This window comes from Hyaena hyaena, unplaced genomic scaffold (assembly GCF_003009895.1).
Source record: "Hyaena hyaena isolate Hyena2069 unplaced genomic scaffold, ASM300989v1 scaffold_1974, whole genome shotgun sequence".
Lineage (NCBI taxonomy): Eukaryota > Metazoa > Chordata > Mammalia > Carnivora > Hyaenidae > Hyaena > Hyaena hyaena.
The window spans coordinates 73,074-95,494 of record NW_024082608.1 but is presented as its reverse complement, the minus strand read 5'-3'; the positions used below and the strand labels follow the sequence as shown (position 1 = coordinate 95,494).

Below are 22,421 nucleotides of genomic sequence, written 5' to 3'. Positions count from 1 at the left end.
GGAATAATAATATGAGAGATGCTACACTGAGACCACTATCCTCCTAAATCTATATCGATTTTCATTTTATTGACAGGAGATGCGTGCAAGAAACAAAGAAATTGATTTTAAAAAGGAGGAAAATAAGATCTAATAAAACTTCCAATCCAAATATTTTAGCGTTACTTTCAATATACTGACTGCAGTGGAGAAGGAAAGGGCATGTACCTTGTGTTTAATTTTAGGAAACAAGGGTTTTAGATTTGTTGCTGTATTCCTGATAATGATCTTTGAATGTTATTGCAAAGATTAAAAAAGAAGTTTAATGAAGTGACAGAGACCATATTATTGAAGCATGTATTATATGTTAGTATGACTACACAAAATAATGTCTTCTTTTAAATAACAATTTTATCTTCAAACAAAGAACTAAAGCAGGGACAGACTGAATAGAGCAGCTATTCTGTACATCACATTCTTCATTGTCAGTAAATGCGACTGCCACAAATCATTCTGGTCACTAAAGATTTACTAATATTTGTAGGTCTTAGATATTTTTCCATTAAGACTAGTGGACACTAGGAACCACAAAAAGATTTACATAGAAATAAGATGTATTATGGATAAATTTCATTTTCCATTCAGAACACATGTATGGTAGTAAGAATGCTTGGACACTTTCTTGTAGATTTTGATTAGTACATACATAATATAGTATATGATGATCAATTTAGTTGTTATTGCATTCCTTTTCTTTCTTTCTTTTTTTAATGTTTTATTTATTTTTGATATAGAGATAGAGACAGGGTAATCAGGGGAGGGTCTGAGAGAGAGGCAGGGGAGGGTCAGAGAGAGAGAGAGAAACACAGAATCAGAAGCAGGCTCCAGGATCTGAGCTAGCTGTCAGCACAGAGCCCAGCGGCAGGGCTCGAACCCACGAACCATGAGATCATGACCTGAGCCAAAGTCGGACGTTTAACCGACTGAGCCAACCAGGCGCCCCTGCATTCCTTTGCTTTCTAATTCACATGTTGAACTCTTCTTAGTAGATCCAAGACTTGGGAAAAGAGAAAAGATAAAATATACTGTGAGTCATTTCCTTGGAAACTCAAATGTATTTAGCAATTTAGCTCATGAAGCAGTTTCACACCTATTTATTTCTTTTGATTATCACAAAAAAATCTGTAAAGTAAGCAGAACACGTATTGTTATCTTTTTGATAGTTGAAGAAACTAAAACCCAAAGAGGCTCAGCAATTTGGTTAAGTTGCAATAGAGAATGTATAGCCAAATACATTACTTTAAAGTCCAAAGCCATAATTTTTCCATGGAAAAATAACTCATGATGAAGAAATTAAATTGAGAATGCCTATAATTCCATCAGTATACAGGTTAATAGATTTTGGTGACTTCATAAAGCATAAGAATACAATGTAATTAGAATGGAAATTTCCCTAAATAGTAGGTTCATGACTCTGCTCACATTGCAAAGTAATGGAGTAGATTTCAATTTGATGATGGTGAACAGAATCCTTTATTTGCTATCACAACTAGCATTTTTTTTCATGAACTATTAGACCATTACTGGGTTGCCTACTCTTTCCTTTCAAAACAAATCAAATAGCATATCAATGACAAAGCAACAATTATAAAATCCTTGTTTCTTAAGGTTAAAAACAAGGAATACTCACTTTACCTTCCATATTGCAATATATTGCAAACATCAACATATTTGTATTGGAGTTTATTGTTACATTTTTTTCTACTTTTTAAAAATAATGCCTTTGTTATTTGCACACATAATATATTAGCTATAAGGGCTAATAAAATGCTAATAAAATTTGCACTTGAGTGCAAATGTACAAATTAACTCTAGGGATTCTAGCTCCTTCGATATGAAACACTAGAAATATCCATATATATATATATATATGCAGCAACGTGATAATTATGTAGTTTTCCTGTTTATATTCACTAGTCTAGAATAATGTCTCATATAAAGCTTTCATGGTAAATATATAAGGATAGATTAATTGTGTCAACTTTAGCATATGTTTCTGGAATATAGTGGATAATCAATAAATATTTCCTGGATGCTGATGATGTAATATTCCATTTCATTATACAGTAAAACCTTGTTCTATGAGCATAATTTGTTCTGCAAACATGCTTGCCATCCAACCCACTTGTATATTGAAGTGAATTTTAAGGACCATTGGCTCAGTTGTGGTCATGTGATGCTTGGCATCACATACCACTCATACTGCAAGACATCATTCATTTATCAAGTTAAAATGTATTAGAAATGTTTGCTCATCTTGTGGAATACTAAAAAAACAAGTTACTCAAAATCCAAAGTTTTACTGTTTACATAATACTAAAAGTCCTATGGATTAATATACTGCAGGACACAATGTAATTCGAGCTCTGTCTTCAATGTTGACAAAGATTCTTCTGTCCATACAAAGAACCACATTTCCCTGCGATGTCCAAGGTAAATACATAAATGGAAAATTATATAACTAACTTTGTTTTTTCTTCTAAAAAGCCTATAGGAAAGTATAAAGATAAACCAGTTACAATGAACAATTCTGTAATACGTTTAGAAACCTAATTTACAAACTTCAAGGGAAAATATTAAGTTTGTTGCTGTGATTTACTACTGTGAAAGAAAATTAATCAGAACACTACAGTAGTTCTTATCAACGGATTATTTTGAACCACTTTCATTTTGAAAGATATGCTTTGTCTTAGTGATAGAAGTGGAAGAACAGGGAAATTCAGGCAATAGGCATGGCAGGTAAAATGAAAGAATGATCATATAAAATTTGGAGAAGATTCAAACGACTGAAAGCACTAGGGTGCTTTTGAAGTTTTTATGTTTAAAGTTTTAATTTAAATTCTAGCTAGTTAAAATATGATGCGATATTAGTTTCAGGAGTACAATTTAATGACTTCATGACTTATATATAACACCTGATGCTCATCACAAGTGCCCTCCTTAATAGCCATCACCCATTTAGCCTATCCCCCACACACATGAACACCAGCAACCCTCAGTTTGTCCCTGATAGTTAAGTCTCTCTTTCTCTCTTTTACTGTTTATTCATTTTTGAGAGACAAAGAGAGACAAAGCATGAGGGGGTGTGTAGAGAGAGGGAGACACAGAGCACCTGGATGGCTCAGTCAGTTAAGCGTCCGACTTCGGCTCAAGTCATGATCTCACAGTTCGTGGGCTCAAGCCTTGCGTGGGACTCTGTGCTGACAGCTAGCTCAGAGCCTGGAGCCTGCTTCGGATGCTGTGTCTCTTTCTCTGACCCTCCCTGGGTCACATTCTCTCTCTCTCTCTCAGAAATAAATAAACATTAAAAATTTTAATTAAAAAAGAAGAGAGAGAGGAAGGGAGACACAGAATCCAAAGCAGGCTCCAAAACTATCAGCACACTGCCCGACGCGGGACTCCAACTCACGAACTATGAGATCATGGCCTGAACTGAAGTCAGATGCTTAACCGACTGAGCTACTCAGGCACCCCAAGTGTTTCTTAGTGGTTTGCTTCCCTATCTTTCTTTTTTCTTCCCTCTAGGTTCATGTTTGCTTTCTTAAATTCCATATATACAGGAAATAATACCATATTTGTCTTTCTCTGATTTCTTTTGCTAAGCATAATACACTTTAGCTCCACCCATGTCTTTGAAAATCACAAGATTTTCTTCTTTTTGATGGCTTAGTATTCCATTGTATATGTATACCAAAACTTCTTTATCCATTCATCAGTTGATGGACATTTGGGCATTTTCCATAATTTGGTTATTGTTGGTAATGCCTCAATAAATATCAAGGTGCCTGTCACCTCTTCAAATAAGTATTGTTTTATCCTTTGGGTAAATACCTAGTAGTGAAATTACTGGATCATAATGTAGTTCTATTTTTTAACTTTTTAAGAAACATCCAAACTGTTTGTCGGACTGGTTTAACCAGTGTGTGTTTCCACCATCAATGTAAGAGAGATACCCATCCTCCACATCCTTGCTAATATCTGTTGTTTCCTGTGTTGTTAATTTTAGCCATTTTGACAGGTGTGGTAACTCATTATGGTTTTAACTTGTATTTCCCTAATGATGAGTGATTCTGAGCATCTTTTCATGTGTCTGTTGGCCATCTGTTTGATGCCTTCTTTGAAAAAAAAAATGTCTAAGACCTTCTCCCCATTTCTTAACTGGATTATTTGTTTTCTGGGTATTAAGTTTGATAAGTTCTATATAGATTTTGGGACACTAACCCTTTACCCAATATGTCATTTGCAAGTACCTTTACCCATTCAATAGTTAGCTATTTGTTTTGTTGATTATTTCCTTCACTGTGCACATTTTTTGTCTTGATGAAGTCTCAATTGTTCATTTTTTCTTTTGTTTCCCTGGCCTGATGTCGGATAAGAAGTTGCTATGGCTGAGGTCAAAGAAGTTGCTGCCTATGTTCTCCTCTAGAATTTTGATGGTTTTTTATCTAACATTTAGGTGTTTAATCCACTGTGAATTAATTTTTGTCTATAATGTAAAAAAGAGCTATAGTTTCAATCTACATGTTGCTGTCTAGTTTTCCAACACCATTTGATGAAGACACTGTCTTTTTTCCATTGGATATTATTTCCCTCTTTGTCAAACGTTAAGTTGACCATATATTTGTGGGTCCATTTCTCGGTTTTATGTTCTGTTCCATCGATCTATGTGTCTCTTTTTGTGCCAGTACCATACTGTGTTGATGACTAAACCTTTGTAATATAGCTTGAAGTCCAGAACTGTGCTACCTCCAGGTTTGTTTTTCTTTTACAAGATTGCTTTGGATATTCTGTGTCTTGTCTGGCTCCATATATATTTTAGGATTGTCTTTCCTAGCTTTGTGAAAAATTCTGGTGCTATGTTTGATAGTGTACCTTGCTTTCGGTAGTATAGACATTTTAAAAATATTTGTTCTTCCAATCCATGAGCATGGAATGTTTTTCCATTTCTTTATGCCATCTTCAATTTCTTTAATAAGTATTTCATAGTTCTCTGTGTACAGGTCTTTTACCTCTTTGTTTAGATTTATTCATAGGTTTCATGGGTTTTGGTGAAATTGTAATTGGGATGGATTCCTTGATTTCTCTTTCTGCTGCTTCATTATTGGTGTATAATTGCTACAGATTTCTGGAGATTTATCTTGTATCCTACAACGTGGCTGAATTTGTATATCAGTTCCAGCATTTTTTTTTTTTTTTTGGTGGCATCTTTTGGGTTTTCTACATAGAGCATCATGTAATCTGCAAATAAAGTAATTTTGAATTCTTACCCGCCAATTTATATGCCTTTTATTTTTACTGTCTTATTGCTGAGGCTAGAACCTCCAGTACTATGTATAAAAATGGTGAGCGGAGTCTGGGTGGCTCAGTTGGTTAAGTGTCTGACTCTTGGTTTTGGCTCAGTCAATGATCTCACATTTTGTGAATTTAGAGCTGTGCATCTGCAAATTCAGTGCAAGCCTGCTTGGGATCCTCTTTCTACCCCTACACTGCACATGCTGTCTCTCAAAATAAATAAAAAAATTTAAAACAGAAGGTTTAGAAAAATAACAAGGGTGAGAATAGACACCCCTGTCATGTCCCTGAACGTAGAGGGAAATCTCTCAAATTTTCTCCATTGAAGATGATATTAACTGTGGTTCTTCAATTATAGGGCCTTTATTATGTTGAAATATTTCCTTCTATCCCTGCATCATTGAAAGTTTTTACCAAGAATCAATTCTGTACTTTGTCAAATGCTTTTGCACTTTTTTAGAGGATCGTATGATTCTTTTTTTTTTTTCTTACATAGTTTGTTTTCAAGCCGGTTTCCATATAACATCCAGTGCTCATCCCAACAAGTGCCCTGCTCCATGCCCATCACCTCCCTTCCCCTCTCCCTACCCCATCAGCCCTCAGTTTGTTCTCAGCATTCAAGAGTATCTCATGGATTGCCTCCCTCCCTCTCACCAACTATTTTTCCCCTTCTTTTCCCCATGGTCCTTTATTAAGTTTCTCCCAATCCACCTGTACATGAAAAAATACGGTAGCTGTCCTTCTCTGACTGACTTATTTCGCTCAGCATAACACCCTCAAGGTCCATCCATGTTGCTACACATGGCCAGATTTCATTCTTTCTCATTGCCATGTAGTATTCCATTGTATACATAAACCACATCTTCTTGATCCATTTGTCAGTGGATGGACACTTAGGTTCTTTCCATGGTTTGGCTATTGTTGAGAGTGCTGCTATGAACATTAGGGTCCATGTGCCCCTATGTATCAGCACTCCAGTATCCCTTGGGTAAATTTCTAGCACTGCTATTGCTGGGTCATGGGGGAGTTCTATTGTTAATTTTTTGAAGAGTTTCCACACTGTTTTCCAGAGGTGCTCTACCAGTTTACATTACCACCAACAGTGTGGGAGGGTGCCCGTTTCTCCACATCCTCACCCGCATCTATAGTTTCATAATTTTGTTCATTTTCACCACTCTGACCAGCGTGTGGTGGTATCTCAGTGTGGTATTGGTTTGTATTTCCCTGATGAGGAGGGACGCTGAGCATCGTTTCATGTGTCTGTTGGCCATCTGGATGTCCTATTTGGAAAAGTATCTGTTCACGTCTTCTGCCGATTTCTTCACTGGATTCTTTTTCAAGTGTGAAGTTTGGTGAGTTCGTTAGAGAGTTGGATACTAGCCCTTTATCTTATATGTCTTTTCCAGCTATCTTTTGCCATTCGTTCAGTCAGTTACCTATTAGTTTTATTGATTGTTTCCTTTGCCATGCAGAAGCTTTTTATCTTGATGAAGTCCCAATAGTTCATTTTTGCTCTTGATTCACTTGCCTTTGGGGATGTGTCAAGTAAGAAATTGCTGCGGTGGAGTTCAAGAAAGTTGTTTCCTGCTTTCTCCTCTAGGGTTTTGATGGATTCCAGTGTCAGATTCAGGTCCTTTATCCATTTTGAGTTTATTTTTGTGGATGGTGTAAGAAAATGATCTAGTTTCATTCTTCTGCATGTTACTGTCCAGTTCTCCCAGCACCATCTTTTAAAGAGGCTGCCTTTTTTTCCATTGGATACTCTTTCCCGCTGTGTCAAAGATTAGTTGACCATACATTTCTGGGTCCAATTCTGAGTTCTCTATTCCATTCCATAGGTCTATGTGTCTGTTTTTGTGCCAATACCATACTGTATTGATGAAGATAGCTTTGTGGTAGAGGCGAAAGTCTGGGATGGTTATGCCTCCTGTTTTGGTTTTCTTCTTCAATATTACTTTAGCTATTCAGGGTCTTTTGTGGTTCCATACAAATTTTAGGATCGTTTCTTCTAGTTTTGAGAAGAATGCTGGTGCAATTTTGATTGGAATTTCATTGAATGTGTAGATTACTTTGGGTAGTAATGACATTTTAACTAAATTTATTCTTCCAATCCATGAGCATGGAATGTTTCCCATTTCTTTGTGTCTTCTTCAATTTCCGTCATAAGTTTTCTATACTTTCATTGTACATTTCTTCAATGTCTTTGGTTACACTTACTCCTAGATATTTACGTTTTTTGTGCAATTCTGAATGGAATCCGTTTCCTTATTTCTCTTTCCGTTGCTTCATTGTTGGTGTAAAAAATGCAACTGATTTCTATATGTTGATTCTGTACCCTGAAACATTCCTAAATTCATCGATCAGTTTTAGTGGGCTTCTGGTGGAGTCTGTCGGGTTTTCTATGTAGAGTCATCTGAGAAAACTGAAAGTTTGACTTCTTTTTGCCAATACATGATGCCTTTTATTTCTTTTCGTTGTCTGATGGCTGATGCTAGAACTTCCAGCACTATGTCAAACAGCAGTGGTGAGAGTGGATATAGCTGTAGTGTTCCAGATCTCAGGGTGAAATCTCTTACTTTTTCCCCATTGAGGATGATGTTCACTGAGGGCTTCTCATAGATAGCTTTTATAATGTTTAAGTAAGTTCCTTCTACCCCAACTTTCTCGAAGGTCTCTATTAAGAAAAGATGCTGTATTTTGTCAAATGCTTTTTCTGCATCTATCGACAAGGTCATATGGTTTTATCTTTTCTTTTCTTGATGTGATCTATCACATTGATTGTTTTGCGAATCTTGAACCCACCCTGTAACCCAGAAATGAATCTGACTTGATCTTGGTAAATATTCTTTTTATGTGCAGTTGGATTCGATTTGAAAGAATCTTGTTGAGGATTTTTGTATCCATATTCATCAAGGAAATTGGCCTGTAGTTTTTTTTTTTTTCTTATAATGTAAAACTGATTCTTTTTTTTTTAGATTATTGTCAAATTAGTTTCCACATAACACTCAGTGCTCATCCCCACAACTGTCCTCCTCCATGCCCATACCTCTTCCCCCCAACATCCATCAGTCCTAAGTTTTTGTCAGCATTCAAGAGGCTCTCAAGGTTTGCCTCTCTCCCTTTCCCCCAACATTTCCCCCCTTCTTCTCCCACTTGTTCCTCCGTCAAGTTCCTCCTAATCCTCCTATAAGTGCAAACATATGGAATTTGTCCTTACTGCCTGACTTATTTCGCTCAGCATAACACCCTCAAGGACCAACCATGTTGCTACACATGGCCAGATTTCATTCTTTCTCATTGCCATGTAGTATTCCATGGTATAGATAAACCATATCTTCTTGAGCCATTCATCTGTTGATGGACATTTAGGCTCCTTCCATGTTTTAGCTATTGTTGAGAGTGCTGCTATGAACATTGGGGTACATGTGCTCCTATGCATCAGCATTTCTGTATCTCTTGGGTAAATACCTAGCAGTGCTATTGCTGGATCATAGGGGAGTTCTATTGTTAGTTTCCTTAGGAACCTCCACACTGTTTTCCAGAGGGGCTGTACCAGTTTACATTCCCACCACCAGTGTAGGAGGGTGCCCGTTTCTCCACATCCTCGCCAGCATCTAGAGTTCTCTGATTTGCTCATTTTAGCCACTCTGACTGGCGTGAGGTGGTATCTCAGTGTGGTTTTGATTTGTATTTCCCTGATGAGGAGGGATGCTGAGCATCGTTTCATGTGTCTGTTGGCCATCTGGATGTCCTCTTTGGAGAAGTGTCTGTTCATGTCTTCTGCCCATTTCTTCACTGGGTTGTTTGTTTTTCGGGCGTGTAGTTTGGTGAGTTCCTTATAGATTCTGGATATTAACCCTTTATCTGATATGTCATTTGCAACTATCTTTTCCCATTCCGTTGGTTGCCTATTAATTTTCTGGGTTGTTTCCTTGGCTGTGCAGAAGCTTTTAATCTTGATGAGGTCCCAACAGTTTATTTTTGCTCTTGATTCCCTTGCTTTTGGGGATGTGTCAAGTAAGAAGTTGCTGCGGTGGAGGTCAAGGAGGTTGTTTCCTGCTTTCTCCTCTAGGGTGTTGATAGTTTCCTGTCTCACGTTCAGGTCCTTTATCCATTTTGAGTTGATTTTTGTGCATGGTGTGAGAAAATGATCTAGTTTCATTCTTCTGCATGTTGCTGTCCAGTTCTCCCAACACCATCTGTTAAAAAGGCTGTCTTTTTTCCATTGGATATTCTTTCCTGCTTTGTCAAAGATCAGTTGGCTGTATACTTTTGGGTCCACTTCTGAGTTCTCAATTCTGTTCCATTGGTCTATGTGTCTGTTTTTGTGCCAATACCATACTGTCTTGAGGATGACAGCTTTGTAGTAGAGGCTGAAGTCTGGGATGGTGATACCTCCCGTTTTGGTTTTATTTTTCAGTATTACTTTGGCTATTCGGGGTCTTTTGTGGTTCCATACAAATTTTTGGATAGTTTGTTCTAGTTTTGAGAAGTATGCTGGTGCAATTTTGATTGGAATTGCATTGAATGTGTAGAGTGCTTTAGGTAGTAATGACATCTTAACTATATTTATTCTTCCTATCCATGAGCATGGAATGTTTTTCCATTTCTTTGTGTCTTCTTCAATTTCCTTCATAAGTTTTCTATAGTTTTCATCATACAGATCTCTTGTATCCTTGGTTAGGTTTATTCCGAGGTATTTTATGGTTTTTGGTGCAATTGTGAAGGGGATCCGTTTCTTGATTTCTCTTTCTGTTGCTTCATTGTTGGTGTATAAAAATGCAACCGATTTCTGTACGTTGATTTTGTACCCTGCAACTTGGCTGAATTCTTGGATCAGTTCTAGTAGGCTTCTGGTGGAGTCTGTCGGGTTTTCTATGTAGAGTATCATGTCATCTGTGAAGAGTGCAAGTGTGACTTCCTCTCTGCCAATTCTGATGCCTTTGATTTCCTTTTGTTGTCTGATGGCTGATGCTAGGACTTCCAGCACTATGGTAACAACAGTGGTGAGAGCGGACATCCCTGTCGTGTTCCTGATCTCGGGGGGAAAGCTCTCCGTTTTTCCCCTTTGAGGATGATGTTAGCTGAAGGCTTCTCATAGATGGCTTTTATGATGTTTAAGTAGGTTCCTTCTATCCCGACTTTCTCTAGAGTCTTTATAATAAAGAAGGGATTCTGTGTTTCGTCAAATTTTTTTTCTGCATCTATTGACAGGATCATGTTTTTTTATCTTTTTTTTATTGATATGATGTATCCCATTGATTGATTTGAGAATGTTGAACCAGCACTGTAACCCAGGAATGAATCCCACTTGATTAAGGTGGATGATTCTTTTTATGTGCTGCTGGATTCGATTTGCAAGGATCTTGTTGAGAATTTTTGCATGCGAATTCATCAAGGATATTGGCCTATAGTCCTCTTTTTTTGATGGATTTCTGTCTGGTTTGGGAATCAGAGTGATGCTGGCTTCATAAATGAGTCCGGGAGTTTTCCTTCGATTTCTATTTTTTGGAATAGCTTGAGAAGAATTGGGATTAATTCTGTTTTAAATGTCTGGTAGAATTCCCCAGGGAAGCCATCAGGTCCAGGGCTCTTATTTGTTGGGAGATTTTTAACTAATTAGATTTCTTCACTCGTTATGGGTCTCTTCAGGTTTTCTATTTCTTCCCCTGTGAATTTTGATAGTGAGTGGGTGTTTAGGTATTTGTCCATTTCTTCTAAGTTGTCCAATTTGTTGGCATATAATGTTTCATAGTATTCCCTGATAATTGCTTGTTTTTCTGAGGGGTTGGTTGTAATAAGTCCATTTTCATTCATAATTTTGTCTATTTGGGTGCTCTCTCTTTTCTTTTTGATAAGTTTGGCTGAGGTTTGTCAATTTAGTTTATTTTTTCAAAAACCAACTCTTGATTTCATTGATCTTTTCAATTGTTTCTTTGGTCTCTATGTTGTTTATTTCTGCTCTAATTTTTACTATTTCTCTTCTTCTACTGGGTTTAGGGCATTCTTGTTGTTCTACCTCTAGTTCCTTTAGGTGAGCTCTTAGATTTTGGACTTGCGCTTTTTTTAATCTCTTGAAATAGACCTGGAAAGCAATGTACTTTCCTCTTAGGACTGCCTTTGCCACATCCCATAGATTTTGAATTGTTGTGTTTTCATTTTCATTTTTTCCATATATTTTTTAATTTCATCTCTAATCGCCTGATGGTCCATTCATTCTTTAGAAGGGTGTTTTTTAATCTCCATGTTTTTGGAGGTTTTCCAGACTTCTTCCTGTAATTGATTTCAAGTTTCAAAGCATTATGATCTGATAGTGTGCATGGTATGATCTCTATTCTTTTATATTTATTGAGGGCTGCTTTATGTCCCAGTATGGGATCCATCTTGGAGAAAGTGCCATGCGCACTTGAGAGAAAGTAAATTCCCTGGCTTAAGGATGTAAAGTTCTAAATATATCCGTCAGATCCATCTGGTTCAATGTGTCTTTCAAGTCCATTATTTCTTTAGTGATTTTCTGTCTGGTTGACCTATCCATTGCTGTAAGTGGAGTATTAAAGTCCCCTGCTATTAGCACATTCTTATCTATAAGCTTGTTTCTGTGTGTGATTAATTGTTTTAGATATTTATGTGCTCCCATATTCGGTGCGTAGACATTTATGATTGTTAGTTCTTCCTGATGGATGGACCCTGTAATTATTATGTAGTGCCCTTCTTCATCTCTTGTTCTTGTCTTTAATTTAAAGTCCAGTTTGTCTGATATAAGTATAGCTACTCCGGCTTTCTTTTGATTTCCTGTAGCATGATATATATTTCTCCATCCCCTTACTTTTTATCTGATGGTAACATCCAGTCTAAAATGAGTTTCTTGTAGACAGCATTTAGCGGGATTTTGTTTTTTAATCCATTCTGCTACCCTATGTCTTTTGATTGGAGCCTTCAGCCCATTTACATTCAGTGTTATTATTGAAATATGTGGGTTTAGAGTCATTGTGTCCTTTGTGGGATTCATGCTTGTGATGGTGTCTCTGGTATCTTGTGTTCCTTGCAACACTACCTTCAGAGCATCCCCCTCAGGATTTCTTGTAGGGCTGGCTTGGTGGTGACAAATTCTTTCAGTTTCTGTTTATTTGGAAAGGTTTTTATCTCTCCTTCTATTCTGAATGACAGGCTTGCTGGATAGAGGATTTTTGGCTGCATATTTTTTCCGTTCATCACATTGAAGATCTCCTGCCATTCCTTTCTTTCCTGCCGAGTTTCATTAGTATGGAGCTCCTTACTTCTCCGCCATATTGCCCCCTCCCTTCTTCTGCTGTGTTTTGTCTGCTCTTTCCCTCAAGCAAGTCTTCTGCAGAGATTCTCTTTGCCTGCAGTGTGGAGTGTTCGGGCTTTTTCCAGAGTGCGGTGAGTATTAACTAGATTTACTCTAGTCTGTTTGTTAAAAGGCCTGATTCTCTTTCCATTAGAGCTTAATATTTGCAACACTATATGGTCAGTAGAAATGATATGTGTGGGAAGTTTGTCCTGGTCTTCTGGGGGAAGGAACCCACTCCTCTGGTACTCAGGCACATTTGGTAAAGAAGAACTTGTGCAATGCAGGGGGTGGGGCAGGGTGTAAGCAGTTCAGGTTTCCAGTCATGCTGCTGCTGCTCACTGAAGTCAGTCTGTGCTGGTGGGCAAGAGAACAAATGGGGCCAGTTATCCCCCTTGTCACTAGAGAGGTGAATTCATGCCTGCCATTATCTAGGAAGCCTTCACAGAAGAGTGAAAATCTCCTCTCAGGTGTCCCAGGTATCCCTCAGATCCCTGCCTTCACCCTTCCTATGTTTGAGCCATCTCCCAACTTGGCATCATCATACACCTGTGTTTTATTTCAGGTGTGCTGGACTTCAAAATTTCAGAACCTGGTATAGCAAGGACCTGTGCTGGTTTTCTGGGGGTGGGTATCACTCTGATAAGGCTGGTGCCAGTTTGTCTACAAAGGCCAGTCACATCAACACATAGGAGCTTGGAGTTTAGAATAAAGTGTGGCAAAAAGCCCGAGTCCATGTTAGCCACCCAAGCAGTTGTCTCTACCTTTATGCGTAAGGGGCTAGGGTGCACAGTTTGTACTCCCTGGTTCTTTTTCCTCTCAGAGGCAATGCCACCTCTCCAAGATGCATTCCAAGAAGGGAAAATTGTCTCTCCTTATGTACCCCAGGGGATCCTCAGATCCCATCATGCTCCTGGACCTCTACCCTCCTTCACAGGAGTCATGCAGCACCTACTGGGGTTAATACCAGTCATGCCACAGACTTCTGAAACTTCAGTATTTGAGATCCACTCGTTTTAAAATATCATGATGGGGGTGCCTGGGTGGCTTAGTTCAGTTAAACTTTCAACTCTTGGTTTCAGCTCATGTCAGGATCTCATGGATTTTGAGATTGATCCCAACATCAGGCTCCGTGCTAACAGCATGGAGCCTGCTTTGGATTCTCACTCTTCTTCTCTCTCTGCTCCTCTAGCACTAGCACTTGCACTCTCTCTTTCTCTCAAAATAAGTAAATAAAATGAAAAAATAAAATAAGTAAATAAAATCTCATGATAACCAACCCCTCTCATTTTCCCAGTCAATAACTTTGGAGAAGTGTTCTCCGTGTGCTATGCTCTTGTTCTCTCTCTCTCTCTCTCTCTCTCTCTCTCTCTCTCTGTCTCTCCTCTCTCCACATCCTCTTTCTCCATGATCAGGGCTCCCACTCCTCTGCATCACCCATTATCCTTTCTTCCCAAAATTATATCTCAGCACTTCCTACCTTCCATGATGTGTCCTTCATCTCCCTCTAGTTGTGCAACTTGTTCTGTCAGTCCTCAGATCTATACTTTGGGTGTTCAGAATGATTTGATATTTATCTAACTGTGTTCAAAGGATGAGGAAAGCATAGGGTTATCCTCTACTCACCTATCTTAACTTTGCCTTTAGAGTATAAAGTATGTTGATGTGCTGCTATAATTTTGATAGCACGTGTCATAATAAATAGAAGGTGTTGGGGGTGTTGGTCAGTAGATATAAAGCTAGAAGAAATTGGAACAACATAAACCACATCAATGGGTGCCTAGTTATCCTGAAAGTACAAGTCAATTAATGGTTGGAATAGAGTCTTTGGAAATCTGTGAAAAGCCATGTTATTGAATATAAAAGAGGCTCAAGTAAAATAAAGTCCAAAACTGCCATATTAGAATGGATAATAAAATAAGCAATGAAAAAAATATATGAGAATAAATAGGCATTTTTTCCACCTATTTGTGGAAGTGATCAAAGAATTTCATCATGCTTTAGTTGAATTTAGCTATACAAACTATATACTGAATTAGGATATTTCTAAAGATACAGATACAATATAAGTCAGAAAGGAAACAACCTTAAAATAATAATACTAAGGAAGAATAAGGGTGGGATTGTACTCTTAGCCATCTAAGATATCATTACAAATAAAGAATTGGAGACATTATAGATATGTTGCCAAAAATACCCTAAAATAAATGGTAGATTTGCTATTTTTATTTGGACTCATTTATGGATCTACCCAATCCATCTTTTGTTCTTTGCATACTCTGTGGCATGGCTGTTAAGGAGAATTAGACATAGTCTATTCCTTGGGGACACTCATAGAACTGTTGTGACGATAAAATAAAATAATGGATTCAAAAATGCTTCCAAAAGTTAATGTTAGACAAATGCTAGGGGTTTTTTATTATAAACTCCCAGTAGGTGTGATGACTACTTAATAAACTTGGATAGTGTATACAGATAGTTCACTTAAGTGAATTAGGTCTTGTGAGCATCTTTTTCCTTAATTTTTAATTTAATTATGGGAATTATATGTGGAAGGAAAAGGTTTTAGTAAGATTTTCTGTATAATTGCAATAATATAGTTACATAGATTATATGGAACCTTTTGTTGCAAAGCAGTTTATGTCCTTATCTCCTGATTTCATGCTGTGAAAATCAAAGACCATTATGGATGTGAAATATACATAATAAATTCTAATAGTTACATATGTGAGGGGTGATTATTTGCTTATTTTAAGGATGGAGATTGTTTTGCTCTCTCAGGGGAGGTACCTCTTTCATATCTCCTGTAAAATCTATTCCAGTTTCCAGTTTGAACTGATCCCTATCGTGCCCCTTTGCCCTAGTACAGACACACTTCTCTACCTTTTTACTGATGAACAGAAACAGTTTTTATCAGTTCAACCTAGACTACACGAGAGTATGATCTGTAACCCTCATCTATCTGTTTCCTCCATCTAAAAAGTGATCATTTAGTGGATGATGACAGCTTGGTAATGTACACTCCTGAGTGTGCAGGGGGGAGCCAATTTCTGAGAGCCAGGCATGCGAAGGAAAGAAGGATCATTTAAAATGTTTCAGCTGAAATAGACTGTTATTATTAGCACAAATAAGAATTTGTTGTTTCTCTTATCTGTAACATGAAGGAGTAGGATATGGACAATGTATGATGACCAAACTAACCAGCATTTTTCATTTACTCCTTATTGTGGTTCAGTTGTCTTTTCTGTGGAGTCAGTGCTATGTATTCATTTGGTGAAGATAGAATTGCTGGTGACAGAAATCAATGGGAATAGGGTGTTTTCAAAATGATATATTAAAGATATTAATAGTAATGGACTCCCGAATTCTTAATGCATATTCACTTGCACTGAATTATTTCATTTTTAGTGACATAACAATTTAATTTCATTTAGTCCAGTGACAAAAAACTATATCATAGATACCATATGATTATAAAATGGACTGGATAAAGCTATAAATAAATATAATTGTTTTCTCGCTCTACAATTCTCAGTGATCTTAATTTTATATATGTGATATCTTCTAATTCAATAAAGATCAGCTATATTCCATATTAGTTTGTCTGTTAAAATCCATGCATTGTACTAGAAAAAGAAATATTAGCTTAATATTAACTTCACTAATTTAGCTCATTAATTTTGACAACAAAAGTGTTATAGAGGAAGAGTCTTTGGATAATTTTGTTTCTTACATAATTCTCAGAACTTTAGAGACTTGTTGCAACCCTCTGATCTTTTCTTTTCATTCTCAGTGAAAGCCCAAATTCATCATTGGTTCATTTTTACATGTGCATCCAGAAGGCATCATTTATTGCTGTCGTTTGAAAGCCACTTTACTGATTCTCAGAAGAGAAATCACCTGCCTCTACCTGGCCACAATGTCTCATTTGACAACTTTGAAAGCCACAATTCAGTATAAATGTCCAAGAGTTCTACCAGGAAAGAAAGTTGTAAAGCCTACACTGTAAAGCCTGTTCTATCTTGAGTTGATTTTTTACTGGTGTATATGTATAGTTGGTTTTGATCTTTTACAGCTAACTGCTCAAAAACTTAGACTAGAATGATGTTCAGTATAAATCAACACCTACCCATTAAGATGTTGAACTTATTAAGGATAAATAACATCACTATGAAAAGAAATATTTTGGGTACCCGGTGTTTATATTTTCTAGCTTAGGAATGACTTATTTCACGAATTACAAATCAGTTACTTTTCTGGATTTTTGGTTTGTCATATTTGAAAAATGAGGAAAATACAAGATTCCTATCTCATAAGGAAATAACAGTTTTGAGCTAATTTTGTACACTCTGGGCAATGTGGACACATCATTTTCTCCTCTTCCATCAGTATTTGCTTAAAAGAAGTATGTCCTATATGCTCATGTAAGCATATCCTAATTCTAAATAACTTGCTTCTTAGTCTACTGTGTGTGTTTTCCTTTTATTATATTTAAAATATTTTTAAATTGTAAAAATATCTATCATATATGTAAATTATATGGCATAATAATATAAATGTCAGTGAACCCACCATACGACTCAAGAACTAAAACATTATAAAAATTAGCATTTATTTATTTATGTGCCCATCCCTTTCCCTATACTTCAGCCTCTCTCCCAAAGGTAAGCACGCCCCAAAATTTTGTAAATTTCTTGTTTTTTTACACTGATTACTTGAAATGAAATATTTATGTTTAGAAGTGACTTACAGGGGCTCCTGGGGGGCTCAGTCGGTTAAGCAGCCGACTTCAGCTCAGGTCGCGATCTCACGGTTCGTGAGTTCGGGCCCCGCGTCGGGCTCTGTCCTGACAGCTCAGAGCCTGGAGCCTGCTTCGGAGTCTGTGTCTTCTCTCTCTGCCTCTATCTTGCTCACACTCTGTCTCTCTGTCTCTCAAAAATAAACAAACGTTAAAAAATTAAAAAAAGAAGAGGAGTGACTTACAGAGTTACAGAATGTCGGAGCTGGAATGAACCTGGGAGAATATTCACCTCCACTCTATCATTTTAAGTAAAGTGAAATTGAGACCCATGGGAGGCAGAATGAGGATGTCTTGCTTTTGGGTGGAGACTTGATCATCACTTGGGAGGTGGGAAATATATTACTTATCTATGAGTCTACTATCTATTCAGTAATAACTGCAATCATAATAATTGATATTAAAATATTCAACAATAAAACATAAAACTTCTGCACAGTGAAGGAAACAAACAAAACTAAAAGGCAACTTGTAGAATTGGAGAAGATATTTGCAAATGATCTATCTTATAAAGGGTTAGTATCAAAAATCTATAAAGAACTTATCAAACTAAGCACCAAAAAACAAATTAATCCAGTTAAAAAATGGATAGAAGAGATGAATAGAAATTTTTCCGAAGAAGACATCAAGATGGCTAACAGACACATGAAAAGTACTCAATATCACTCATCATCAGGGAAATACAAGTCAAAACTACAATGAGATATCCCCCCTTACATCTGTCAGAATGGCTGAAATTAACAACACAGGAATCAATAAATGTTAGTAAAGATATGGAAAAATGAACCCTCTTACACCATTGGTGGGAATGGAAACTGGTGCAGCCACTCTGGAAAACAGTATGGATGTTCCTTAAAAAGTTAAAAATAGAACCACTTTACAACCCAGAAATCAAACAACTAGGTATTTACTCAAAGGATGCAAAAATACTGATTTGAAGGGGACACACGCACCCTGATATTTATAGAAGCATTAGCAACAATAACCCAGTTATGGAAAGAGCCCAAAGGTCCATTAACTGGTGAATGGATAAAGAAGATGTGGTGTATAGATACAATGGAATATTACTCAGCCATCAAAAAAGAATGAAATCTTGCCATTTGCAAAGATGTGGATGGGGCTAGAGTATATTATGCTGAGTGAAATAAGTCAGAGAAAGCAAATAACTATGATTTCATTAATATGTGGAAATTAATAAACAAAACAGATGAGCATAAAGGAAGGGGGAAGAAAAGGAGATGGAAGCAAACCATAAAAGAATTTTAAATATAGAGAGTAAATTAAGAATTAATGGAAGGAGGTGAGTGGGGAGGCTAAATGCGTGATGGGTTGTGATGAGCACTGGTTGTTGTATGTAAGTGATGAATCACTAAATTCTACTCATAAAATCAGTAATACACTATATGTTAACTAACTAGAATTTAAATAAAAACATAATTAAAATAAATAAATAAATAAATACATAGGTAATATCTTGGAAGGAGAAGCAATCTTTTCTAGGATTTTAAAGTTAAAGAAAATAATAATAAAACTAGGTGCTGTGGTTCTCAAATCATTATTTATGATTTAAAATTAAAAGAATTATATAATAACATATTTACAGAAAAACTGCCTATAAATCAAAATTGTATATATTATATATTAGTCTCTGAATTCTATTATATACCTGAAGCATCAGCACCACTATAAACTTTAAAATATGCAGTAATTTTTTTAAAAGACACATCTCAATGAAATATAATTTCTTTTTCCATCTTTTATTTATTTATTTATTTATTTATTTAATAGTTTATTGTCATGTTGGTTTCCATATAACAACCAGTGCTCATCCCAACAAGTGCCCCCCTCCATGCCCATTATCCCCCTTCTTCTCCCCGCCACACCCATCAGTCCTCAGTTTGTTCTCAGCATTCAAGAGTTTCTAATGGTTTACCTCCGTCGCTCTCCCCCACTACTTTTCCACTTTTTCTCCCCCATGGTCCTCCGTTAGATTCCTCCTAATCCTCATATATGGGCAAAGATATGGTAGCTGTCCTTCTCTGCCTGACTTATTTCGCTCACCATAACACCCTCAAGTGCCATCCATGTTGCTACACAGGGCCAGATTTTATTCTTTCTCATTTCCATGTAGTATTCCATCGTATAGATAAACCACGTCTTCTTGATCCATTTGTCCGTTGATGGACACTTAGGCTCTTTCCATGTTTTAGCTATTGTGGAGAGTGCTGCTATGAACATTGGGGTCCATGTGCCCCTATGTGTCAGCACTCCTGTATCCCTTGGGTAAATTCCTAGCAGAGCTATTGCTGGTTCCTTGGGGAGTTCGATTGTTAATGTTTTGAGGAACCTCCACACTGTTTTCCAGAGGGGCTGCACCAGTTGACATTCCCACCAAATACATATATATATACAAATACATATATACAAATTAGTATTATACATAAAATAATTTCAGACCAGCTAAACACATTAATTTTCGAAATAGTCCTTAGATATTGTAGCATATTCTTCCTTTGATATCAGTCATCACTTTTTAGAATTGATAACCTAAGACTTCTTTCTGATGGTTTCTCATTGTCACATTCCTTTTCTTGGTTACTGGATTCAATTAAGGGAAATTATGGATAAAATGGTATTCATTTAGCTAAGAAATATTATTATGGAATATTACACAGCTATGAAATGGATGAGATCTTGCCATTTATGACAGCATAGATTAACCTAGAGGGTATGATGCTAAGTGAAATAAGTCATACTGAGAAAGACACAAAACATATTATTCCATTCATATGTGAAACCTAAAACAACAAATAAACACAAAGAAGAATCAGACCTATAAATAGAACAAACTGATGGTTGTGGGGTGAATGGGAATAATGTGTGAAGGGGAGGGGGGAATACGGGCTTTTACTTATGGAATGAATAAATCATGGAATGGGACACCATGGTGGCTCATTCAGTTAAGCGTCTGGCTCTTGGTTTTGGCTCAGGTTATGATCTCATGTTTTGTGAGTTGGATTCCCACCTCGGGTTCTGTGCTTACAGTGTGGGGCCTGTTTAGGATTCTCTCTCTCTGCCTCTTCCTTTTCCCTCTCAGAATAAATAAATAAACAAACAAACAAAAAACAAATTTTTTAAAAAGGCACAACATAAGGGGAAAAAGAATAAATTTTACTAAAGTTTACCAAAGTATTTTTTTAAAAATGTTTCTTTTTTTTAGTTTATATATTTCTTTTGAGTATTGAGAGAGAGAGGTGAGCGAGTGTGAGTGCGAGCAGGGTAGGGGTATAAGGAGAGAGAGAGGGAGGGAATCCTAATCAGGCTCTCCACTGCCTGCATGGAGCCTGAGGCGGAGCTCAGACCCCTCAACCATGAAATCATGACCTGAAACAAAACCAAGAGTCAGACATTTAACCAACTAAGACACCCAGGTGCCCCAAGTTTTCCAAAGTCTTAAAAAGACATTGGTGCTTTGTAAAGACACCACAATGTGTTTCTAGTTACTTATCAACTGAGGCTTTTTCCACTGGAGTTTCTTACTCTCCTATTGAGGAAATTAAAGGAATTCTGAATTCTTTTGTAAATTGAAGATTCAGCATTTGATTTATCTGATCTTTAATTTATAGTTTTGTCCACAGTTCAATCTCATTAATTTGTGTTAATGGGGATGTAGTAAGTCTGAAATATAGACCAGCACTGACCAGTAGAACTTTCTGTAATGATGAAAATGATTTTCCATGCTGTCCAATATGATAGTCACTAGACACCTGTGAGTAATAAAACACTTGAAATGTGGCTAGTTTTACTTAGGAATTGAATTCTCAATTCTGTTTAAATAATTTATATAGCCACATGTGGCTAATGTCTATCCTATTGTGCATATAATAAAAACTCAAAAGATTAATTTGATGATATTCAAGAGATAAGGATGTAACCGTAAAGAGTCACCCTACTAGACATGTTTACCTGAATTGATAAGCATTTGTAATAAATATACTCTTTGGTTTTTTAAAAATTTTTTTAATTTTTTTTTATTTCTGAGAGAGAGAAAGCATGATCAGGGGAGGGTCAGAGAGAGAGGGAGACACAGAATCTGAAACAGGCTCCAGGCTGTGAGCTAACTGTCAGTACAGAGCCCGACGTGGGGCTCGAACCCACAAACTGTGAGATCATGACCTGACCGAAGTCGGACGCTGAACTGACTGAGCCACCCAGGCGTCCCAATATACTTTTTATTTTAACATAAATAATTTTAGGCTAGTCTGTTATGTGAGTGAAACACATAAAAATTGAAAAATGTGTTTATTTTCTTGATACAACCCTTTTTACAACGTGGGGAAAGATTCATTACCTTACACTCTATTAGTACAGTTAAATAGTCTAAAATTTATTAGTGTAGATTTATTGTTTTCTTACATGGACTAACAATAGAGAGATTGGTTTTGCCAATATCTAAAGATCCATTAGAGCTGGTTTGTAAAGCAGACCATACTTTTTCATTGAACACTCTCAAAAAGAATGCTATTTGCAGACTATATTCCTACAATTAGAAGAGAAGCTTCTTTTCATTGACTCTGAAGAGTTCTCTTGGCTTCTAACCATGTAAAAAAAAGAAAACATTGCCATTCCATCCTAAACACTGGACCATAATCAAGGTAAAATAGATCCTCAATGTACTCAGGTTGTAAACAGTAGCCTGACATCAACAGAAAACAAGGAAATGGGGTGTAAGGTAGATTATTCCTAAAGTACAGCAGGTGGAGTAGTCTTGTGTGATACGGACATTAGGAGACCATGTTAAAACAACCTTACCAAAACAACTAACTCAGTCATCAAAAGTGAAAAGTGAATTATCAAGTTTTGCGAGGTACAAGAGTTTTGGGAAGTGTGTATTTGTCATTATGTTTAATTTGCACATACTTCACTGAAGAAAAGGCCAGGGGAGCTAGGCCAAGAACACAGCTGTACAGGCATCTCAACTAA

General features: G+C 36.8%; 1 protein-coding gene and 1 non-coding gene across 2 annotated transcripts in view; both read left to right on the top strand.

Annotated features, from left to right (window-relative positions):
• Positions 1-22,421, top strand: part of DACH2 (dachshund family transcription factor 2) — a gene marked incomplete at its 3' end in the record, with an annotated part of 132,967 nt that overhangs the window by 37,687 nt on the left and 72,859 nt on the right. The window lies entirely within an intron of this gene.
• On the top strand, positions 15,633-15,708 carry LOC120227050. The gene has a single exon (XR_005527161.1). It is a non-coding gene; the product is annotated as a small nucleolar RNA SNORD55/SNORD39 (small nucleolar RNA).